The sequence below is a fragment of the Coregonus clupeaformis genome, unplaced genomic scaffold (assembly GCF_020615455.1).
Source record: "Coregonus clupeaformis isolate EN_2021a unplaced genomic scaffold, ASM2061545v1 scaf2211, whole genome shotgun sequence".
Taxonomy (NCBI): Eukaryota; Metazoa; Chordata; class Actinopteri; order Salmoniformes; family Salmonidae; genus Coregonus; species Coregonus clupeaformis.
This window is the reverse complement of record NW_025535665.1, coordinates 75001-86584: the sequence shown is the minus strand read 5'-3', so window position 1 is coordinate 86584 and position 11584 is coordinate 75001. Positions and strand designations below refer to the sequence as shown.

General features: G+C 46.7%; 1 pseudogene; it reads right to left on the bottom strand.

The window, feature by feature from the left end:
- Positions 1 to 8192: 8192 nt before the first annotated feature.
- The window catches only part of LOC121554710, a 23653-nt pseudogene continuing 20261 nt past the window's right edge, over positions 8193 to 11584 (bottom strand).

The following is an 11584-nucleotide window of genomic DNA, read 5'->3' as shown; positions in this document are numbered from 1 at the left end:
CAGATATCTTTACATATGTGCCTTTTGAGTCATAATAGATATGTTATAAATTTATCAGTAATCCATACTCACGCCCAGTACTACTGATCATAATTTGGGTTTATCCTACAATACAATATGCAGATTTTGTTTTAACAGGTTCTGCTTACCTTTGTATTGACGGCCGTCTAGATCAGTTTCCTGAGGCGAGCTGGATTCCCGGCTGCTCCTGCGGACAGGTCACCCGTCCTTTCAGATCCGTCTCTTACTTGTCTCCTGTCTCTATCAACTTTTATGGACCGAATTCAGAGTTAGAAAACCATCCTCTGCTACCAAGTTTGTTGATGATCACAAGTTTACTGGAGAACGGAGACCAAGTAGAGACTTTCGGACACGGTGGATAATTGTATAATATGAGGCAGTTTATTCAGAGGTAAAGATATCTGTAAATAGCGTGCACGGACCCGTTCGGCCAACCTCGTAGGGAGATATCTGAGAGCGCGCCTCTAAACATTGTGTGCTGACATTTTATACAATAAAATAAAGTAGGTTGATTCTAGTAGTTCTGATCTTCTGATTGGTCCTGATGAGTTGGTCGAGGGTCACTTCCATTGCATTGGCTCTGAGTCGGGTTGTCTGTCTTCAGATGTTCAGCCTAAAAGAAGGGGGTTTTTTGTGTGTGTGTGCTTAACAATGATATGTGTGTGTATGTGTGTGTATGTGTGTGTATGTGTGTGTGTGTGTATGTGTGTGTGTATGTGTGTGTGTGTGTATGTGTGTGTATGTGTGTGTGTGTGTATGTGTGTATGTGTGTATGTGTGTGTATGTGTGTATGTTTAACAATGATGATGTGTGTGTGTGCGTGTATGTGTGTGTGTGGGGGGTGTGTGTGTATGTCCTCAGAGCAATAACTCGTGAGTTTGGGTGAACTGAGAGACCTATGGCGTGGGTGTTGTCCATAGCCACCTGCTGATAAGGCCGACAAGATAGAAGTCTTTGTGCATTGTATTAAATACGAAGCCCCAACACAAGATGGGTCATGCACATGATTTTAGTCAGACCAAGCTATAACATAATATATTTACTACGACACTAGTCATGTGCAGCTTTCCTAAATAGCCATCTGTATATTCCTGCATTGTAGCCAAGCAACGTTGCTTTAACGCGCTTCATCCATTCCGATCTGGAGAGCTTTACTTTATAATCCAAAATGATCGCGAACTGACTGAATGAAATCCTGAACAAGGACTGCGTCCGAGGTGGCTGCGAAATTCCACATCAAATAATAACGCATGCGGTTCCACGTTGACGCTCACCTCACAACAAACCGTCATATACGTAATTTTAGCTCTGGTCCAGGGTGTTACGTATGTTCCTCTACTTAGTTAGAGGAGGAACGCGCACTAACACCCTGGACCAGAGCTAGCATCCTTCCAGCATCATCAGGTCACGTGGCCAGTTCAGTTACCCCCCCTCATTGTCATATGTGAGCAGGGAGGGGCGGTAAAACAAAACAACACTAGTGGATCATTTTCATAAATAATACAATTCACCACAATGTTAGTTATTTGAAGCATATTGGATCGGTCTGTGCACGGCAGAATTAACTTGACAATGGAGACTGAAGTACTATTACTTTTAGCTTTACATCTGAAGCATGGTAAGAATTAACACCGTGCACGCAGGCACACTTCAAACCGCAAGACCGCTCATTTACATATCCCCTTGACCTTCAACCTCAAGAGTGATACTGATTGGCTGTTAAACACAAGGGGAGTTATGGACTATCATTAAAGGTGTATAGCTCCATATATTACAGTCGGTAGCCTTACTGGTGACTTTTACATGCCAGCCGAGGTAGGCATCGTTTATTATGGGTCCGAGAAATACAATGCTGTAGTGTTCATCATTGGCCGCTAGATGCCGCTACGTCGTACGGAACTATCACTTACATTGTCATTTACATTTTAGTCATTTAGCAGACGCTCTTATCCAGAGCGATTTACAGTTAGTGAGTGCAGACATTCCAATGTGGCACCTTAAAGATGCTATTCAATTACGTTTTTAGTCATTTAGTAGATGCTCTTATCCAGAGCGACTAGGGTTAAGTGCCTTGCTCAAGGGCACATCAACATATTTTTTTAACCTAGTCGGTTCGGGATTCGAACCGCATCTTTTCTGTTACAGGGCCCAACGCTCTTAACCGCTAGGGCTAAGTGCCACCCGATTAGTATTCCTAATTCCTAATTCTGTGATCCAGACAGACAAGTGTCCCCATCTCGGGTGAGTTGAGCTCTGTTCAGAATCAAAGAATCGTTCAAGATTTGTACCATGTGATGCGCTGTCACGTTTCACGAGTGTAGTTTTGAGCAAATCTAATAAGTAAGCAGTTGAACTAATATGGAAAAACTAAAGTGTAAAGTTTAACAGTGAAATTAATGTGTCAGATGGAAGGGAACCACAACACACACACAGACAGACACACACACACACACACACACACACACACACACACACACACACACACACACACACACACACACACACACACACACACACACACACACACACACACACACACACACACACACACACACACACACACACACACACACACACACACACACACACACACACACACACACACACACACACAGAGAGAGAGACAGCAGTAGCAGTATAATGAGTAGAGGAAGCTGCGGTGTAGATAGGAACACTGACTACATCTGTCAACAACTTGTAAAGAGATTTACTCCATATTGGTTCCCTGGGTTGGTTTCTACAGAAGACAGAGCAGTAAAGTATGCAGGGAGAGAGAGAGGGGGAGAGAGAGAGAGAGCAAGGGAGAGAGAGAGAGAGAGAGAGAGAGAGAGAAGAGAGAGAGAGAGAGAGAGAGAGAGAGAGAGAGAGCAATGGAGAGAGAGGGGGAGAGAGAGCAAGTGAGAGAGAGAGAGAGAGCGAGAGAGAGAGAGAGCAAGGAGAGCGAGGGGAGAGGGAGGGAGAGGGGAGGAGGGAGAGGAGGAGAGAGAGAGAGGGGGGAGGAGGGAGAGGGGGAGGAGGGAGAGGGGAGAGAGAGAGGGGAGGAGGTAGAGGGGGAGAGAGAGAGTCGTTAAGAGAGAGAGAGAGAGAGAGAGAGCAGAGAGGGAGGAGAGAGAGAGAAAGAGACGGGGAGGGAGAGAGCGAGAGAGAGGAGGGGGGAGAGCAAGAGAGAGAGAGAGGAGGAGGGAGAGAGGAGAAAGGGGGAGAGAGAGAGAATAAGAGAGAGAGAGATTGCACTTTTTACCATCTGTTCTGATCATAGTGATTTTCCACTGGAGTAGGGGAAAGTGGGTTGGAAAAAAACACATTGAGATAAACATAGACAGATTGAGTAGAGTACCGTAACTCTTCTAATATATACCTTTATATCTCCTCTGTGTTAAGATAGAAAGACACCTCCAACACATTGAGTAGAGTACCGTAACTCTTCTAATATATACCTTTACATCTCCTCTCAGTGTCAAGATAGAAAGACACCTCCAACACATTGAGTAGAGTACCGTAACTCTTCTAATATATACCTTTACATCTCCTCTCAGTGTCAAGATAGAAAGACACATCCAACACATTGAGTAGAGTACCGTAACTTTTCTTGAATGTTAGAAAATATATCTTTATTTTCTCCTGTCGGTGCACAATGTCAAGATAGAAAAACACCACCAACACAAAATATACATGTTTCTCAATTCTTACATATATAAAAAAAAAAAAACAGTTTATAACACAATAGTTACTGTAGAATACACTCCCTTAAATACTTTGAAAAATGATATAAAACCATGGATATTAGTGGTGTGTGTTTCTGGCCCAACCCAAACCCTTCTTAGGGTGTCTACTATGGAGTATCCAGACTAGGGTGTTTGTGCTGTCTTGCCAATGTAACAGTATTGCTTCCATCCCTCTCCTTGCCCCAACCTGGGCTCGAGCCAGGACCCCTTCGTCTTGCCCCAACCTGGGCTCGAGCCAGGGACCCCCTTCGTCTTGCCCCAACCTGGGCTCGAGCCAGGGACCCCCTTCGTCTTGCCCCAACCTGGGCTCCGAACCAGGGACCCCCTTCGTCTTGCCCCCAACCTGGGCTCCGAGCCAGGGACCCCTTCGTCTTGCCCCAACCTGGGCTCGAGCCAGGGACCCCCTTCGTCTTGCCCCAACCTGGGCTCGAGCCAGGGACCCCCTTCGTCTTGCCCCAACCTGGGCTCGAGCCAGGGACCCCCTTCGTCTTGCCCCAACCTGGGCTCGAACCAGGGACCCCCTTCGTCTTGCCCCAACCTGGGCTCGAGCCAGGGACCCTCTCTGAACACAGCCACAACTGTCATCCACGAAGCATCGTTACCTATCGCTCCACAAAAGCCGCAGCCCTTGTGGAGTAAGGGGAAACAACTACTTCTAGGTCTCAGAGCGAGTGACATCACCGATTGAACGCTACTAGCACACCGCTAACTAGCGAGCCATTTCACACCGCTAACTAGCTAGCCATTTTACACCGCTAACTAGCTAGCCATTTCACACCGCTAACTAGGTAGCTATTTCACATCAGCTACACTAACTCCATTAAGAGCCTTTGAGTTGACAAGACAGCACAAACAGATGTGGAACCAGGCTAAGCCCAGACAAAAGAGCTCTGAGACCTAATAATAATCCATATACACAGAAGGTCTGCTGTCTGCTATGTGAAGCATTTACCCCTAACAACAGATCAAGGATCAGCCTAACCAACCCACATCCTAAACTTTAACATCAGAAAGGAAACACCAAACTGATCTTGGATCAGCGAGTGTCTAAACTATGGGGCAACTTCATAGGCTCTTCCGCTTCCTGTGCTAGGTGTCCAGCCAGCAAGCTGTCAATCATTCATCTACATGGTAACCTCTAATCTCATTGTCATGGAGACCTCTCTCCCCCTACCAAAGTTACGGAGCTCAAACAGTGAAGTGTTGAATTGTTTGGAAAAATACTGCATGGTATATATAGTCCCGAAAATACTGCATGGTGTGTATATATATATAGTCTCAAAAATACTTCATGGTGTATATATACTACCAAAAATACTGAATGAGGTGTATAGTGCATTCGGAAAGTATTTAGACCTCTTGACTTTTCCCACATTTTGTTATGTTACAGCCTTATTCTAAAATCGATTAAATAAAAACAATTCCTCATCAATCTACACACAATACCCCATAATGACAAAGCAAAAACAGGTTTCTAGAAATATTTGCACATTTACATAGTGTCACACCCTGGCTCTGGGGACACTGTTATGTTGAGCCAGGGTGTGTAGATCTATGTATTCTATTTCTAGGTTGGGAGTTCTAGTTTGTTTATTTCTATGTTGGCCTGAGTGACTCCCAATCAGAGGCAACGAGTGTCAGCTGTGAATGGTTGTCTCTGATTGGGAGCCATATTTATACTGTCTGTTTTTCCCTTTGTGTTTGTGGGTTCTTGTTTCCAGTCGGTTTGTGTTAGACCGTGAACTGTCACGTTATCGTTTTGGTCGTTTGACGCTAAATAAAGAGTATGTTTGCCTGCAACGCTGCGCCTTGGTCCTCATCTGTTCCTGACGATCGTGACACATAGAGTACCAGTCAACAGTTTGGACACACCTACTTATTCAAGGGTTTTTCTTTATTTTTACTATTTTCTACATTGTAGAATAATAGTGAAGACATCAACACTATGAAATAACAAATATGGAATCATGTAGTTACCAAAAAAGTGTTAAATAAATCAAAATATATTTTATATTTGAGATTCTTCAAAGTAGCCACCCTTTGCCTTGATGACAGCTTTGCACACTCTTGGCATTCTCTCAACCAGCTTAATGAGGAATGTTTTTCCAACAGTCTTGAAGGAGTTCCCACATATGCTGAGCACTTGTTGGCTGCTTTTCCTTCACTCTGCGGCCCAACGTATCCCAAACAATCTCAATTGGGTTGAGGTTGGGGATTGTGGAGGCCAGGTCATCTGATGCAGCACTCCATCACTCTCCTTCTTGGTCAAATAGCCCTTACACAGCCTGGAGGTGTGTTGGGTCATTGTCCAGTTGAAAAACAAATGATAGTCCCACTAAGCGCAAACCAGATGGGATGGCGTATTGCTGCAGAATGCTGTGGTAGCCATGTTAGTTAAGTGTGCCTTGAATTCTAAATAAATCACTGACAGTGTCACCAGCAAAGCACCCCCACACCATAACACCTCCTCCTCCATACTTCACAGTGGGAACCACACATGCAGAGATCATCCGTTCACCTGCTCTGCGTCTCGTAAGACACGACAGTTGGAACCCAAAATCTCCAATTTGGACTCCAGACCAAAGGACACATTTCCACCGGTCTAATGTCCATTGCTCGTGTTTCTTGGCCCAAGCAGTACTTTAGTAATGGTTTCTTTGCAGCAATTCGACCATGAAGGCCTGATTCACACAGTCCCCTCTGAACAGTTGATGTTGATATGTGTCTGTGACTTGAACTCTGTGAAGCATTTATTTGGGCTGCACTTTCTGAGGCTCTAATGAACTTATCCTCTGCAGCAGAGGTAACTCTGGGTCTTCCTTTCCTGTGGCGGTCCTCATGAGCCAGTTTCATCATAGCGCTTGATGGTTTTTGTGACTGCACTTGAAGAAACGTTCAAAGTTCTTGAAATGCTCCGTATTGACTGACCTTCATGTCTTAAAGTAATGATGGACTGTCGTTTCTCTTTTGCTTATTTGAGCTGTTCTTGCCACAATATGGACTTGGTATTTTACTAAATAGGGCTATTTTCTGTATACCACCCCTACCTTGTCACAACACAACAGGTTGGCTCAAACGCATTAAGAAGGAAAGAAATTCCACAAATTAACTTTTAAGAAGGCACACCTGTTAATTGAAATGCATTCCAGGTGACTACCTCATGAAGCTGGTTGAGACAATGCCAAGACTGTAAAAAGCTGTCATCAAGGCAAAGGGTGGCTATTTGAAGAATCTCAAATATTGGAGTCCACCTGTGGTAAATTCAATTGATTGGACATGATTTGGAAAGAAACACTCATGTCTATATAAGGTCCCACAGTTGACAGTGCATGTCAGAGCAAAAACCAAGACATGAAGTTGAAGGAATTGTCCGTAGAGCTCCGAGACAGGATTGTGTCGAGGCACAGATCTGGGGAAGGACACCAAAACATTTCTGCAGCATTGAAGGTCCCCAAGAAAACAGTGGCCTCCATCATTCTTAAATGGAAGAAGTTTGGAACCACCAAGACTCTTCCTAGAGCTGGCCGCCGGGCCAAACTGAGCAATCGGGGGAGAAGGGCATTGGTCAGGGAGGTGACCAAGGCCCCGATGGTTACTCTGACAGAGCTCCAGAGTTCCTCTGTGGAGATGAGAGAACCTTCCAGAAGGACAACCATCTCTGCAGCACTACACCAATCAGGCCTTTATGGTAGAGTGGCCAGACGGAAGCCACTCCTCAGTAAAAGGCACATGACAACCCACTTGGAGTTTGCAGAAAGGCACTTAAAGGACTCTCAGACCATCAGAAACCAGATTCTCTGGTCTGATGAAACCAAGATTGAACTCTTTGGTCTGAATGCCAAGCGTCACGTCTGGAGGAAACCTGGCACCATCCCTATGATGAAGCATGGTGGTGGCAGCATCATGCTGTGCGGATGTTTTTCAGAGGCAGGGGCTGGGAGACTAGTCAGGATCGAGGGAAAGATGAACAGAGCAAAGTACAGAGAGATCCTTGATGTAAACCTGCTCCAGAGTGCTCAGGACCTCAGAATGGGGAGAAGGTTCACCTTCCAACAGGACAACGACCCTAAGCACACAGCCAAGACAACACAGGAGTGGCTTCGGGACAAGTCTCTGAATGTCCTTGAGTAGCCCAGCCAGAGCCCGGACTTGAACCTGATCGAACATCTCTGGAGAGACCTGAAAATAGCTGTGCAGCGACGCTCCCCATCCAACCTGACAGAGCTTGAGAGGATCTGCAGAGAAGAATGGGAGAAACTCCCCAAATACAGGTGTACCAAACTTGTAAAGGGTCATACCCATTATGTAAATAGTATTTTTGTGAATTTGCAAACATTTCTACAAACCTGTTTTTGATTTGTCATTATGGGGTATTGTGTGTAGATTGATGAGGGGAAAAAAATATTTAATCAATTTTAGAATAAGGATAACGTAACAAAATGTGGAAAAAGTCAAGGGGTCTGAATACTTTCTGAATGCACTGTATATAGTCCCAAAAAATACTGCATGGTGTATATAGTCCAAAAAATACTGCATGATGTATATAGTCCCCAAAATACTGCATGATGTATATAGTCCCCAAAATACTGCATGATGTATATAGTCCCCAAAATACTGCATGATGTATATAGTCCCCAAAATACTGCATGATGTATATAGTCCCCAAAATACTGCATGATGTATATAGTCCCCAAAATACTGCATGATGTATATAGTCCCCAAAATACTGCATGATGTATATAGTCCCAAAAATACTGCATGATGTATATAGTCCCAAAAATATCCATAGTGCATCTTAGTGAATAAACGCCAGAGGGCATCCGATCCATTGTTGTACACACACACACACACAACTCCCCCAACCCACTGTTGATCTGGGTTCTTAGACTGCAGGCTGGTTCCATTAAGGTTGAGAGGTACCATACTGTTGATCTGGGTTCTTAGAATGCAGGCAGGTTCCATTGAGGTTGAGAGGTACCATACTGTTGATCAGGGTTCTTAGACTGCAGGCTGGTTCCATTGAGGTTGAGAGGTACCATACTGTTGATCTGGGTTCTTAGACTGCAGGCTGGTTCCATTAAGGTTGAGAGGTACCATACTGTTGATCAGGGTTCTTAGACTGCAGGCTGGTTCCATTGAGGTTGAGAGGTACCATACTGTTGATCAGGGTTCTTAGACTGCAGGCTGGTTCCATTGAGGTTGAGAGGTACCATACTGTTGATCTGGGTTCTTAGACTGCAGGCTGGTTCCATTGAGGTTGAGAGGTACCATACTGTTGATCAGGGTTCTTAGACTGCAGGCTGGTTCCATTGAGGTTGAGAGGTACCATACTGTTGACCAAGGAACTGGAGTCACACCAACAACAGAGACACGACTAGAGGAGAGAGGGATGGAGGGAGAGGGATGGAGGGAGAGGGATGGAGGGAGAGGGATGGAGGGAGAGGGATGGAGGGAGAGGGATGGAGGGAGAGGGATGGAGGGAGAGAGATGGAGGGAGAGGGATGGAGGGAGAGGGATGGAGGGATGGAGAGAGAGGGATGGAGGGAGAGGGATGGAGGGAGGGATGGAGGGAGAGGGATGGAGGGAGAGGGATGGAGGGGGAGGGAGGGAGAGGGATGGAGGGAGAGGGATGGAGGGATGGAGAGAGAGGGATGGAGGGAGAGGGATGGAGGGAGAGATAGGAGGGAGAGGGATGGAGGGAGAGGGATGGAGGGAGAGGGATGGAGGGAGAGGAAGGGAGGGAGAGGGATGGAGGAGAGGGATGGAGGGATGGAGAGAGAGGGATGGAGGGAGAGGGATGGAGGATGGAGAGAGAGGATGGAGGGAGAGGGATGGAGGGAGAGGGAGGGAGGGATGGAGAGAGAGGGATGGAGGGAGAGGGATGGAGGGAGAGGGATGGAGGGATGGAGAGAGAGGGATGGAGGGAGAGGGATGGAGGGAGAGGGATGGAGGGGATGGAGAGAGAGGGATGGAGGGAGAGGGATGGAGGGAGAGGGATGGAGGGAGAGGGCAGAGGACTGACTGAGTTAACACAGGGACACTCTTCCCAGAACATCTCTGGGGTCAAAACCTTTCTATATTTATCCCTCCTCTTATCTCTCTCTCTCTCTCTTCCCCACGTCTCTCTCTCTGGCTCCCTCCCACACTCCCTCTCCCCCTGTCTCTCTCTCTGGCCCCTCTCCCACACTCCCTCTCCCCCGTCTCTCTCTGGCTCCTCTCCCACCTCCCTCCCCCTGTCTCTCTCTCGCTTCCCCCACTCACTCTGGTTTGGTTTGTCTTTCTCTCTCTCCCTCTCCCTCCCTCTCCCCCCTCTCTCCCCCTCTCTCCCCATTTCCCCCCTCCCTCTCCCCTCTATCTCCCCCTTTCCCCCGCCCTCTCTCTCTCTCTTCTCTCCCCCCTCTCTCCCCCATTTTCCCTCCCTCCTCTCCCTCTCTCTCCCCCTCTCTCCCCCCTTTGCCTCCCTCTCCCCTCTCCCTCTCCCTCCTCTCCCCTTCCCCCCTCCCTCTCCCTCCCTCTCCCCCTTCCTCCCCCTCTCCCCCCTCTCCCTCTCCCCTCTCTCTCTCTCTCTCTCTCTCTCTCTCTCTCTCTCTCTCTCTCTCTCTCTCTCTCTCTCTCTCTCTCTCTCTCTCTCTCTCTCTCTCTCTCTCTCTCCCCCTTTCCCTCCCTCTGTGTGTCCCTGCCGTTATCTCTCTCACACGACCACTGAACCCATTACCTCACTATGACATCAGAGCCACTAGGACCTCATGGATCATTTGAGCGAGGTGGCTTGACATGGGAAGAGCACACGTACACGCACACAGAGTCCTACCTTGAAGCAGTTTTTGAACTTCTTGCTGACGAAGTAGAGTATGATGGGGTTGATGCAGGAGTTGACTGTGGCCAGGTTAATACTGAAGTAGTCCAGGACCAACAGGAAACTACAGACACAAACCACAGACACAGTTTACTGCAGTAGTCCAGGACTAACAGGAAACTACAGACACAGTTAATACTGCAGTAGTCCAGGACCAACAGGAAACTACAGACACAGTTAATACTGCAGTAGTCCAGGACTAACAGGAAACTACAGACACGGTTAATACTGCAGTAGTCCAGGACTAACAGGAAACTACAGACACGGTTAATACTGCAGTAGTCCAGGGCCAACAGGAAACTACAGACACAGTTAATACTGCAGTAGTCCAGGACCAACAGGAAACTACAGACACAGTTAATACTGCAGTAGTCCAGGGCCAACAGGAAACTACAGACACAACCACAGACACAGTTAATACTGCAGTAATCCAGGACCAACAGGAAACTACAGACACAGTTAATACTGCAGTAGTCCAGGACTAACAGGAAACCACAGACACGGTTAATACTGCAGTAGTCCAGGGCCAACAGGAAACTAAAGACACAACCACAGACACAGTTAATACTGCAGTAGTCCAGGACTAACAGGAAACTACAGACACAGTTAATACTGCAGTAGTCCAGGACTAACAGGAAACTACAGACACAGTTAATACTGCAGTAGTCCAGGGCCAACAGGAAACTACAGACACAGTTAATACTGCAGTAGTCCAGGACTAACAGGAAACCACAGACACAGTTAATACTGCAGTAGTCCAGGACCAACAGGAAACCACAGACACAGTTAATACTGCAGTAGTCCAGGACTAACAGGAAACTACAGACACAGTTAATACTGCAGTAGTCCAGGACCAACAGGAAACTACAGACACAGTTAATACTGCAGTAGTCCAGGACTAACAGGAAACTACAAACACAGTTAATACTGCAGTAGTCCAGGACTAACAGGAAACTACAGACAGTTTATACTGCAGTAGTCC